The sequence below is a fragment of the Piliocolobus tephrosceles genome, chromosome 8 (assembly GCF_002776525.5).
Source record: "Piliocolobus tephrosceles isolate RC106 chromosome 8, ASM277652v3, whole genome shotgun sequence".
NCBI lineage: Eukaryota > Metazoa > Chordata > Mammalia > Primates > Cercopithecidae > Piliocolobus > Piliocolobus tephrosceles.
Genome location: NC_045441.1, coordinates 65,720,738 through 65,734,907, shown reverse-complemented (window position 1 = coordinate 65,734,907; position 14,170 = coordinate 65,720,738). Strand labels below are relative to the sequence as shown.

At 33.5% G+C, this 14,170-nt stretch overlaps 1 protein-coding gene across 1 annotated transcript in view; it reads right to left on the bottom strand.

Moving 5' to 3' along the window:
- AGMO (alkylglycerol monooxygenase) overlaps nucleotides 1–14,170 on the bottom strand; it is a 355,080-nt gene that overhangs the window by 37,068 nt on the left and 303,842 nt on the right. The window lies entirely within an intron of this gene.

Below are 14,170 nucleotides of genomic sequence, written 5' to 3'. Positions count from 1 at the left end.
ACTGTTCTCTATTTCCTGAGCAAGAGGGGAAAGCATAAAGAATTCAGGTTACACACTGGAAAATATTGTTCATGTATAAAGATTTAAAGACATTGGAATGATTCTGTAACCCAAGGCAATAATTCTTAAGGAAAAGGTAAATTTCTATCAGTTTGGGGTGGTTGAATAATACTCTGTCTAGAAATAATCAACAATATTTTATATAGTAAGATTTTATATATACCATTTTATAGATCTTGTAAAAACTACATTTGCATGGTATTTATAAGCAGGACTTTTTAAAAATGAATTTGAAGGAGGACATATAATGAGCATGTGTTTATTAACAAATCTGTCAGTAACAAAAGGGAAGCAGTTTTGCTAGGCAAGTGTGGCAAAGGAAGATAAAGATCTCTGTCTCGAATTATCTATATCAGATGTTAGATGTGAGAATGCTGTTTCAAGATCCCTGCTTTGACATGGACATAAGAAATATACAGAGACAATAATCAGTTCTAGGACTGAAATGGCCAGTCATAGATGATATTATTGAAAGATTTGATCAAGTGAAAGATGAGTAAAATATATGTTGAGCATATATGATTTAAAGATGAAGATTAGGGTGACTTCTCATTGTTATCTACTGGAAGTTGCCTAATTTAAAACAAACAACAAGGACAACAAAAAATACTGGAGTCTAGTTACTAGTTAGTGATAAGAAGCTCGCCTGATACTATGATTACGTGACAAACAAACTGAAGGGCATGACAAGCACCCCACTCTGACCTAAAACCTGATCAACTAAGAAACGGCCATCTAAGAAACTGGTAAGTAAAAGTGTTAGTAAAACAAAACAAATTGGTAAAACAAAAAAAAAAAAAAAAAGTATTCAAACAAATATAAAAAGTATAAAAAGTGATGAGATCTTTATTATTTAGGCAAAGAAAGATCCTTTGAACACCTTTTTAAAGTAAGCATTGTGGATGAACTCAGTCTCAAATGTGCTTTGCAATTCATGGAACTTCCCTAAAGATTATTTTGCTGTGTAACTCCGTATCTGCACATATTCATACCACACAGTAGACAGAGAACAAGAGGAAGTAGATTCCAGAAGCAGCAGCTGAGAACCAGAAAGTGTGGGTGGAGAAATTGTGTTTACCATGTTGTATGTTCTTTCTTCTTCGGAGGGTCAGGCTTGTGTCAAGTGTTTTCAGAAACATTTTCACCAGAACAGATGAAAGTAGCACAAAGGAAGGTAAGAAGTTTATGCAGCCTTTCTTTTCTTTATATTTCCTGTGTTTCTGTCATTTATGGAATAAGAAAGGCCTAGTTACTCTTTAAGATTTTGTCTACAATTCTGTTACAATGTCTGTAGAATATATTTGGGTTAAAACTAGAGAGTGGTTTTTTTTTTTTCTTGCCAATAGAATAATTTACATTTGGAATCTGACCACATGAAACTACAGAATTTAAAGTCTGTTTCAGAAGGTAGAATATGAGAGGGCAGGGAGACTAAAAGATATGTTTCTATAAGAATAAATCAAGATAAAGTTAGAATGAACATTTCCCTGGTGGGTTTAATGTATCTATAATTATCCCTTAAATGATAGTAATACACAGACACAAATACACAAATATTGACCAAGACAGTCTTAACGTTCCCCTCAGCTTGACCAAACTGTAGACAGGCTTTCTTCCTGACTGTATGCTTCAACCTGCCTCCTGACATTTCTCTTCTTATTTATGGTAGAAAACACAATTGTAACTTATTTCTCTGCCACTTTGAATATGAATATTCTTTCAGCTTCTTGCCAATTTTACAACTCCATATAGTCTTTCTTAGAAATCCGTACCTCAGGAAAGATGGGGCCCTTATTTATCCTAGTTTCTGTGGGAGGGTAGAAGCCTAACTTTGATTAGTCCCACATCAGCAAACATAGACAGCCTAATCACATTGACCAACCTCGCCCTTAATGACCTACAGTGCATTTCTATTAATTTATCCCAGCGTTTAAAACCCACTTGCATTTTTTTCCATTGGAGCCGAGGTCAATTTCCCTCCTTATTTCAGCAGTATTGACCCTTATTTCAATAGTTTTGAATAACTTTTTCAAAGGCATTTAGAACAAGTGTCTGGAGCAAATTTTCTTCTTCAATACACACCTGTGTGTGTATTTTTAAAGAAAATCATATTTCAAATTATTTATATTAGGAGTTTGTTAAGGGATACAAAAATAAGGTTAAATAGAAGGAATAAGTTCCAGTATTCAAAAGTACCAGGTGAAAATTACAGTTAACAATAATTTATTGTATATTTTGAAATAGCTAGAAAAAAAATTGTGTTTAATATTCTCAATACAAAGGAAAGAAATATTTGAGTTGATAGATATCCCAAATATCCAGATTTGATCATTACAAATTACACACAGGTATCAAAATATTACATGTACTCCCAAAATATGTACCACTATAATATTAATATATCAATTAAAATAATTTTACAAATTATTTTTCCTCGAGGTGGCTCACACCTGTAATCCCAGCACTTTGGGAGGCCAAGACAGGTGGATCACAAGGTCAGGAAATCGAGACCATCCTGGCTAACACAGTGAAACCCATCTCTACTAAAAATACAAAAAACTAGCTGGGCGTGGCGGTGGGTGCCTGTAGTCCCAGCTACTCGGGAGGCTGAGACAGGAGAATGGTGTGAACCCAGGAGGTGGAGCTTGCAGTGAGCCAAGATCACGCCACTGCACTCCAGCCTGGGTGACAGAGTGAGACTCCGTCTCAAAAAAAAAAAAAGAAAAAAAAATTCTTTAGTTTTGATTTTATTAATAATTTAAAGGTTATAGAAATAGTTTAAAACACAAACGCAAAAAGGATTATATAAATTAAAATGATTATCTGTGGAAAATGAAGGAAATTCTAACGCCAATGTTCAGAGAATTGGAGAAAGTTCAAATTGCACCAATTAAGGGAAAATTTCCAATTTTACATTCTATTACAATAAATAAAATGCATCCCTTTTATGCAATAAAATGTCACAGAAAGTGATAAGTATAGTTAGATTTGAAATATAAAAAAATACTCTACATGTACTAGGACAACCTATCTTTTAATAATATGTACCCACATCACTATACACCAGGCACAGGTGCTATTTAAAGTTGTTTGCATATGTAAATTGATTATTGTACATAATGACTTTTTGAAGTAGGTAATATTATCTAGTCTCATTTTACAGATAAGGAAACAGAAGCACAGAGAGAATAAATAACTTTTCCAAGGTCACACAGGTAGTACCTGGCAAAGCTAAAACTTAAATTCAAGAAGTCTGGTTCTAGATCTGTGCCCTAAATGTTGTTGAATGCCTGTTCTCCAAGCACCATCAAGACAACTTGTTGTTGAGAAAAACCTGAGTTTGTTGCTTACTATTCAAAGGGAAAATATCACAATGAGATGTTTGGCAGTAGTGTCTTGGCTAGGATTGGGTAAACCTCAAGATGCAATAAACAGCATAGGATCCATGGAAAGCATTAGATAATATTTGATGCAAAAGATTTTAAAAAACTTAGTGTACATAGTGTCTGCTAATGAGTTCCATTGCAGATGGATTGATTGGGAAGTTCCTGTTATGAAATATTAAGCAAATTGCCTAGGTTACAGTCTCCAGGGATAGTGAAGTCATGCTGAAGAAAACAATGGAATAATTAAGTCATGTTACCATATTTAGCAATCTGTATGGAGGTTAGGTAATTCTTTCTTCAGTATCCAATAGTGTATATGTGGTTCTCTACATCACTCAAAAGAACCCTATAGCAATTTGTGTTGTTATTTGAAAGCAGTATGCCTGTATAATTTGCCTTTCCAAGGTTGACATTTCAGTATGAGTTTAAAACACCATTTATGTCAGTAAGCCAATGAGGATAATTTGTAAATCAATCAGGGTGTTTTATAGTTTCATTTGCTGTCAATCAACTCTGTGTAGGTGTTTCTTATTATGTACACTTATTAAGTACACTTACATATTAAAAATATGTAGGTGAACATATTTTGAACACACTTGAACTGAATGACACTGTTTAATGAGCCTCACTGGTTTTTAGCCTTACATGCAGACCTTATGAGTTTGTCTAGGACATGTAAGAACAGGGGCTATTTCCACATGTGTATTTCCTTATCCATGCATTTTGAAATTAACATTTTCCCTTGAAAGTACCTTGTTGCTTTATCTTTTGTCATTGTTTTTACTCATTATGAAACAATAACTTCGGCTGCAACTCATTATGAAATAATAGCTTCTGCTGCCAATAGAAATTTCAAAAAGAATGACATGCTTTTTCCTAACAATCAAGCTACATCAAAGGGGTAATATAATGAAATCAACATCTATTTATTCAATATATGCTAAATACCTGGTGCCTTAGGTCTCTTCATATTAGGCTTGCCATATTTAAAAAATAAAAATACAGGATGATAAGTTAAGTTTGAATTGCAGATAAATGATAAATATATTTTTAGTATAAATATGTGTCATGCAATATTGGAAGGTATACTAAAAAATTAATTGCTTGTTTGAAATTTAAATTTAATTGAGCTTTTGTAATTTATCTGATAATTCTTAGTGTCCAGACTTCATCTGACAAGAATTGAGAGAAGTTGAACCTATTGAGGACACATTTTTCTATCTCAGTCATTTTGTTCTACAAATTTTCCTTCTACGATTTTCTTTCATACACATAGGCTGCCAGTTGCACTTAGGTGCAGATATGAAGACTGATCTTTAGTATTTTTTTATCTTGTACATGAACATAACTTAGTCTTTCTTAAGGTTAAAAAGCAAAATCAACCTGATAATGTTATATCAAATAAATACTATATTCTAATAACTTTTGCAATCACTCTCTCTCTCATATTCCGTATTTCTAATAAATACAGATGCTGCCTGTTTAAAATTATAATCTATAGGATAATTTTCAGAGATCTAAGGCATTTTTAAAGAAATGAAGAAATAAATATTAACAATTCCTGAACATATGTAATATGCTCAGATCCACATTAGAAGTTTCAAGACACTGTTTTAGCATTTTATTATTTAATTCTTATAACATCGACGTGATTTTTTTCCAAAATGAGAAAGCTAGTTCAGTGGAGTTAATTGATTTCCTTAGACTATAGGAATTGCAAATAGTGAAAGCAAAATTTGAACTAGGTCTTTCTCCATCTATTAAACACATTTTGTCCATTATATCAGCTGGATCTAGATGCTAATGAGCTTTAACTAACTGCTATATTGAATACATATTGCTGAAAGAAGAAATCGTCAGTATCAGGGAAAATCAGTCAGTTCCTATGAGGAAAAGTCAATATCCCAGAGATAGAATGCGCTCACTTTGGTAGGACTTGGTATCAAGCCAACATGGTAACATCTATCACACAAGTAAAGACTAGGGAAGACACAGAGTAGACAGTCTTTAGGAAATGATGATCACCATGGGAAAGCAAAGTTCCCTTCTTGTGACTTTGCTGTGTCCTTCCCTCCATCCTAGTAAAGGAAGACAACTGACAGATGAGTCAAAGATGAAGACATTTACTGGAGTTTCATAATTTTTTTCTTTATCTCTTGACTGTGAGTTTCCCCAAAACTACTGTGTAACAAAAATACTACAAATTTAATGGCTTAAAAAATTCCCGTTTATTGTTACATAGTTTTATAAGTCAGAAGTCCAGGTAGACATAGACAAGTTCTTGGCTTAAGGTTTCACAAGGTCAAAAGGTATAGACCAGACTGGGCTCTTATCTGTAGGCTCTGAGGAAGAATCAGCTTCTAAGTTAATTTAGTTTTTGGAAGAATTCAGTTCCCTGAGGTTAAGACTGAGTTTCCTGTTGCTGGCTGTCAGCTTCTATAGGACGCACACATTCCTTGTCACATATTCTCCTCCCTCAATCTTATGAGTATGCCACAAGTAATACTTCTTAAGCTTGGAATCTCTGAGACATCCTCTTCTGTTACCAAACAGAGAAAACCTTTTGCTCTTCAAGAGTGTAATTAGATTTTGCCCCAAAAATATCTCTCTTTTGATTAATTTAAAATCAATTTATCAGTAGCCTTAGTTTCATCTTTGCCATACATATTCAGGGCATGATATGTTATCATATTCACAAATCTAAGTTTAGGGCAGAAAATCATGAAGGACCATTTTAGGATTCTGCTTACTACACATGATCTCTTGAACTCAAGTAGAATTAGAAGAAATTTAAAGATCATCTAGTTAATGGATGGATCTTCCAGAGAGTGAGAACTAAATTTAAATCCTAATTCCATCCATAGACAAGTACTTTACATCACAAGGTTGTAGGGTAAAATTGGGCTTACTTTTTAACCACAGTGTTTGGAATCAAATTATCATTGGTAAATGGTAATGTCAATAGTCTGAAAACTAAATGCTGGAGGAAGAATACAAAAGACTGGTGAGGCTAAGCTGCTAACTGGTGGATGAAAAGATCAAGTATCTAACCTAGGCATATTGGTCCCAGAAACCAAGATCGTTAACTTAACCACCAAATAATTAAGTTAGAATCTACATCAGATAAAGGAGTTAAGCATTTCTAGGAGTAATCAATAAAACTGAGATAGAAATAGAGAAGGACCTAAATATTTACATGATTACCACTTTCCCCATTGCTGGATAAAAAACTTCAGGGGAAATTACATGATAATCTTAATATACAAAATATAAAATAAATATGTGAAACAATGTCACTTGATAATTATATTAGTTATTTTAAAATAATAACATGATTTAATCTTTTGAAATACAGAAATAAGATAAATGACATTAACTGTATATAATGATGAATGCTACTGCAATATTTTACCAAGTTCATTAATTTAAGATGTGAGACAGATTTTAAGTAAAAAAATAAGCATTACTGGTAAGAACCGGGGGAAGATGTGAGTGGGGGCAGCTGAAAGAAATTTCATATATCACTTTAAATGGCTATTCTATTATTTTGTATTAATAATTGTATATGCATTAAAATATAAGGATTTACATATTAAAAATCTCTTTCATATTAGTATGTGACTTATTAATATACATAGGTCAGATATCAAGGGATTGCTTTTATAATCCTACTCAGTAAATCCAAATATCAGGAAAATGAGCATCTTCAAATTAAATCCAAGCTCTTTATAGAGCTGGGTGGTAAATATTTATCAATGTTTCTTTGTTCTTCTAAGCACTACAGCATTATTCTCTAGACTCTTCCATTATTATATCTGTAGACCCAAAAGAGCATCTGGTTAAAATTCATAGACCCTAGTTACTTAGAAATCTTATGAGCTAGATTTTCTTTTTACCACAAGTTAGAGCAAAAAGTTAAATCAATCCAGATCCATCTATTTTATTCGCTGTTTGGGAATTGGAAGAATCTCTGTTTTTCTAGTGTTGGCGTATGATTGATAGCTATGGATAATGTAGATGTCATTTGACACTAAGCTGAGATGAGTTTGCATGATCATGGCTGGAGAGATTCAAAGAGAGAAGTTACACAGTGATCAAAACACATGCCAATTAAGATTTAAATTGGATTTTAAGTATTTTAAGTAGTAATATAAAAACCATTGAGTTGTTTAGTCAAATAAGGGGATTTTAGCAGTCATCAAACCCCAGAAATATTCCAACTCCAAAAATGTGCAATCTGTATATTTTTTCAAAGCATGAAAAATTTCAGGGTTATAATAAACAAAAATGCCCACAATTACCTCTAAGCCACTTGTCCAGTTTTATCTCACACTACTCTCTCCATTTATAGTCTAGGCAACCACCTGATACTTTCTAATCATTTTCTAAACTTCCACTTTCCTGCTTATGAGATTTTGATTCTTTTAATATGGAATGATCTTCCCCTGCATCTCCATGGTTTAGGTCATAAATCAAACAACCTCTCATCCTTGAAACCTCCCTCCACTCTTCTGAGCCAGAAATAATTTTGTTCTTTTGTCCTTTCGTAAAAACATTTTATTCAGATCTCCTAGCAAACCTTGTCTGAGAGACAAAATGGTGTATATATAATAAGTTATTGTGAGAGTTAGAAAGGAGGGAAAATAAAATACATATATATATAATTTAAATTTGTATAATAAATAGAAGGATATAATGCAAAAATGTGAGAGAAAATAAACATTCCCAATATCTATCTTTGTCTGCCCACTTGATTTTTAGAACCAGGTAATGATCTGTTCAAAATATATTTGAATATATAAAAGACCACCTTGCATCTTTGTTGATTGTTTATGAACATTCTCTCCCTTTTTTGTTAGTTCCTCTAAAAAAGAGGCTATAGATTGTTTATCTTTTTTTATCTCACATCTGACTTTGTATAGTTTATGCATTAAAAGCACTGCAAAACATCATTGTCCCACTCCTAATCCCTCCCATAAGGGTATAGTTTAGAACAAAAGCTAATAAATGTCAATGCAAAGAATGCAAATCTTTATATTCTATAGAAATAATGGTGTACTATAAATAGATTGATGATGAGACCAGTACTTTCTTCCTGACTTAATCAAAGACAATAAAGTATTTGCTTATTATTATTATTAGTTATTATTTATTATTGTTTTTTTGAGACGGAGTCTCACTCTGTCGCCCAGGCTGGAGTGCAATGGTATGATCTCGGCTCACTGCAACCTCTTCCTTCTGGGTTCACACCATTCTCCTGCCTCAGCCTCCTGAGTACCTAAGACTACAGGCTCCTGCCACCACGCCCGGCTAATTTTTTGTATTTTTAGTAGAGATGGGGTTTCACCATGTTAGCCAGGATGGTCTTGAGACCCTGATTTCATGATCCGCCCACCTCGGCCTCCCAAAGTGCTGGGATTACAGGCATGAGGCACCGTGCCTGGCCAGTATTTACTCATTCTTAAAGAGATAAATGTGTAACTAATTTTAATTGACTTAGTATCTTGAAAAATATATATATCTCATTCTTAGACTATAAAAGAAAGCATCTTCATGTCTAGGAAATTAAAACTAAAGGTTAGCCTGTGGATGAGAATGTATTCCAGATCACCTTGAAGTTCCAGTCCCCTAGTAGATTAGGTTATTGTATATTATATGATACATTCCACTACAAAGTTTTTGTTTCCTTTTTCTTTGACTACAATGAGAGATGTCCTCTGTACCAACTAATCTCCTACTCTACAGATTCCCAATGTCGTCATCACTATCTATCTCTTTTTTCGTTGTTGTTATTTTCCCTGAGGTCTGGGAATAATATACCTCTCTTTACCTTTGACCAGGGGAAATGCTAAGGATAGTCTAAATTAGAGCCTAAGCTAGTCTAATTGGCTGATAGGGAGTTTGAGATTTGCAGACTTCTAAATTAGTCCTAGATTCCTAATTAGCTCAACAGGGAACAAAATTGCATTCAGTCTTCCTTCCTTTTTCTGATCCTCCCTCAACTTGGCAAGGCAATATGCAACCCAGGAGGTTCAGTAAAAATAAATCAGCATCATAGAGATATTGTGCACCATAAATATTCCAAGACTACCATCACAAACCTGCAAATTGGGAGTTTCATATATATGTTCTGTGTACCCAAAGTTATGAACAATTTTCTCTATTAAAAATGAGAAAATGCTACAATGATTACTCATGATAATTTAACCACTTTTATTTTTAGTTAATTAAAAATATTATTTAATTCCTAAGTACAAGTCTAATTTGCCAATCCAGAAATAGCACAAATGCTTGTATTTTCCTCCTTAGGATTAGTACAGAAACCAGAGATTAAAGGAATAATGGAGAAAAAGAAGGGAATTCCCCAAAGCATTAAATAATAGGTATGCATATTCTAGGTCATCATCCCCAGACAATCAGACACTACATAAATGTTTCCATTGTTCATTTCCTTTATTGCACAAACAATGAAACTGTCCAGTATGATTAAGAGATGTCTTACTATGGAAAACAAAAGCATGTTCCTTGAATATATCACTGAAGGCTTAAAAAAAAAAGCTGATTAAATGACTCCTCTGTTTCATCACAAATTCTCTTTTACTAAAGATAAAGAAATCATGCAATAATTCAAACTGAATATTTAGGGACTAAGTTTTATGCCAAAGTGATTATACATTCCAGCGTTAGCTCTCTAAGGATGCTGATTTTGCATAATAGCTTCAAGTGGTTAAAATAAATAAGCATTTTTTCCAAACTGAATAGGCTGTATTTGGTACTCAATAGACATTTGTTTAACTAATGAATACATTTGTTTCTGTGAACCGCTGTTATTAAAACAGTCTCCAAGAGATGTTTTATATATTGACATTTTGGAGAAACAACTACTGATAAAATCCTGTTTCTTATATTCTCTGAGGAGGTAGATTTTTTTAAAAATTGTCATTGAAGTTCATAGAAAATGACTTGGAGTTTATTCACATTCCACAAATGATGTTGCATTCTTCAACAGAAAATAAAAGCTATCAAATAGAGCTTTCTCAAATTCTTGTAGCCCCAAACATATATATATGCATCCCCATACTTCATATTTTTCCTGTTTTATGTCTACTTTCCATGGTAAGGGGATCTTCAGTTGATGATTTCTCTCCTGTACTGAAGACCCAATATCACATTCCTTCATAATATACCTGGCTGCATGTCAAATGCCTTCTTTCTTTCTTGAACCTAGCACTTCTCACTTTCTACCTTTAAATAGACTTAAGATTCTCTCAACCTCCCCTTTCGTCCTGCTTCTAGCTAGCATTCCTTTTCTCCTCTTGAAAGTCAAGCTTCTAAAAAGCATATTCCTTAGTTAAATTGAGCTATTTTCTGGCTTCCCATTGATTCCTCAGCCCACACTAGGAATCTATTTTCCATCATTCCTCCCCGCTCAGCCGCTGAGTAGCTGAGATTACAGGCATGCACCACCATGCCTGGCTAATTTGTGTACTTTTTGTAGATACACAGTTTCAACATATTGGCCAGTCTGGTCTGAAACTCCTGGGCTCAGGCAATTCATCCACTTGGCTTCCTAAAGTAATGGGATTATATGCATGAGCCACCGTGCCTAGCCTGAAATAATTTATTTATTAGAACGTTCATCCTACAGCACTGGTTATCCCCCCCCCCAAAAAAAAAAAACTGAAAAACAAATTAAATGTCCAACAGTAGAGAAAGATATGTTTATCAATACTAATAAATGCTAAATAGTTATTTAAAACAATGCAAATAATTATATGTAATTATATTTACAATACATTTTCAAGTTGAAAGTGGATAATATTTTTCTTTAAAAGTCATTAAAATTTCAAATGCTAAAAAGATAAAATATGATAAAACAAGGATAGTCTCCAAGTTATAGTTACATTTTGTTAATATATGACTTGGAGAGTTCATACACACACACACACACACACAGAAAGAGAGAGAGAAAGAGAGACAGCATATTCTTTTACACATATAAATAGCCACTGCTCCATTAGCATTCACCACCAAAGTCATTTTCTGACAATCCTCAAACATACACAGACACATTCACAGTGAAACAGTTCCATTTCAATTGCAATATACTGTTGACAAAAATATAGAAAAGGAGCATATTCTGAAAAGTAATAACAAAATATTTTCCCCAACATGATCAAATTATATCACTTTATTATATTGCTTTAAATACTACCAGTGAATGAAAATTTTTCATTTTTCCATTGAATAAAAAATTTCCTTATATACCAAACCATACTAGACACTGGAGATAAGTCAATTCAAAATTGACTTTGTGGTAGAGGCAGAGATACGAATGACAACTCAAAAGGTTCTCCGATAGAAGAGTGCATGAAGTACACAGAGGATGAATGCCTATATTAGTCAGAGAATGTATCGAGGGAAAAGGAAGATCAAATAAAGCCTCTTAGAGAAACTGAAGTAAGTGAAGTCTTAAAAAGAAGAAAGGAATTAGTCAAGCATGCAGAATAACCGAATGCTTCAAACAGAAGAAACTATAAGCATTAATGTAGCTGATGTGAGATTAGACAAGAAAATCATTAGCTGTTGTGGCATAAGGCCAATTTCTATTCATTGGGAATACCTGAGTAAAGAAAAATTCCCATTCCCATCTAGACCATTGGTAAGGGCAAGTGGAGACTTATGAGTCTTTTGTTCTACCCTTCAAAAGGTAGAAATTTCTACCTGCTCCTCAACCAAGATCTGTGGGAATGAGTGATGCATAAAATTAATGACACTTGCTATAAACATTGAACTTGAGAGTGGTGACACACAAGTATTTGGAAGAATGACAGGAAATGATGCTGAATGGGCACGTAGAAGCCATCAGAAAGTTGCTCTGCTATTCTCAGGAGTCTTGACTTGAGCGAAGTGCAGTCACTCAAGAGCTTAAAGTGAGGAGGAAATCTGATAATCCTTGTTTCTATAATGCCAATCACTGCAATGTATGAAAATGTCCTGCTTTACTCTCTGATTTCTTTGCAAGACTCTAAGTTCTTTCTTTGATAAAAAGGGAGGATATATAAATCAGTATGCTCAGTGGAAAACACAGTTTAACAAATGAGTATGGATAATCTTCCTTTCCAATATTTAAAGACACCAAAGAACCTACAAGACTATGTAGGGTTGGCCAGAAAAATAGGATGAGTATTAGGTGCCACAGATATGATGAAGGTAGTAGGGTTGTTTTCCTATTTTTTCAAGAAATGATGTTCATGTATAAAATTTTTTGAAACAATCACGTGAAGAGCTGAATAATGGCTGCTGAATTTAACAATGGGAAGGTATATCTGACTTTAAGGATAGAATATGAGTGATGTATGGGTGGAATTCAAACTGCAGTGGGTTTAGGAGTGAAGAAGTAGCTGACAGAATATACCCTGCTCTTGTGTGTAAGTGTGGAAAGAGGGAGAAGAGTAACTATGGAAACATAAAAAGTTGAGGATAAGACTATTAGAATAAATAAAAATCTCCCAAAGATTAAAATACCTCTAGATAAATGAAAAATATTTTGTTATTTAGAATGTATGACATTTTAATTTGTCATTGTTTTCCTGCTATCCCATATCTCTTGTTTTGAGGAAATGATAGCTTTAATCAGGACAGAAGGATATTTAAAAAGGTAATTCTGAAGTATGACACTCTTTTCCATAAAAAGTCATTCTCACCTGGATGGAGTATGGAATAGACTTTGTTAGAGCAAGTCTTGGGTTAATATGAAGGCTGTGAATATTTAGAAACAGAGTTACAAGAATGTGACGGAAGGACATAAAAGGGGTGGTGGTATTTGAAAGATGAGGAACATCTATCTTCCCAAATTTTCTAGATCCATAGTCATGTCTGGGAGAGGGGTAGGAAACTCTCTTCTCTCAAAATACCTTCCCCAGATGTGAAATCAGGAAAGAATTATGACAATATCATAGGTTCAATGGTTTCTTAAATTTAGCTTGAGAACTTTAGGTTTATACAATTTCTCTTAGGAAGAATGTCTAAAGAAAAGGTTTTAATCCTTACTTAGAAAGTATTGTTTGATAAACAATCTTTCCACAACATTGCACCTGTCAGTATTTATTCCCAGCTAGTAGACAAGTGATTATATTCCATTGTGAATTTATCCTTAATCTTTTAGTAAGTGTGGCTGAAGCCTTCAGCAATTTACTATAATTGTGCTGTTATCACATTTTGTAAAATGATTAGCTAAAACCCAGCATTCATATTTTTGGCTGATCCAAGGTCCCCTAGATGCTATAAATGATGTCTATGAAATCCACTGCAATTAATTTTTCTTAATGATAAAACTGATTATCAAAAAAGTATTTATTGATGTTCCCACTACTGTACAAAGAATCCTAATACACTCAAGACTAGACAATTAGTCTTCCTTGTTAAGAAAATCAGATTCACATATGTAAAAAATTAAGGCACGCAATAGTAAAGTAGCAAAATGTGTGTAATTACTAAGATGAATAATTTATTTATTTTGTACTAGGTAGAACCACAGTCTGGTAGCATTCGAGCATTATTCTTAATATCTGATGCTTTGATAATGTATTACAGTAAATAGAAGTCTCAGAAGGAATTGAGCCTAAATGGAAATTGAAGTACATACACACATACACACTAAATACACACACACACACACACACATTCTGGTTCATATCACTAAATTAATTTGCAGATATAAG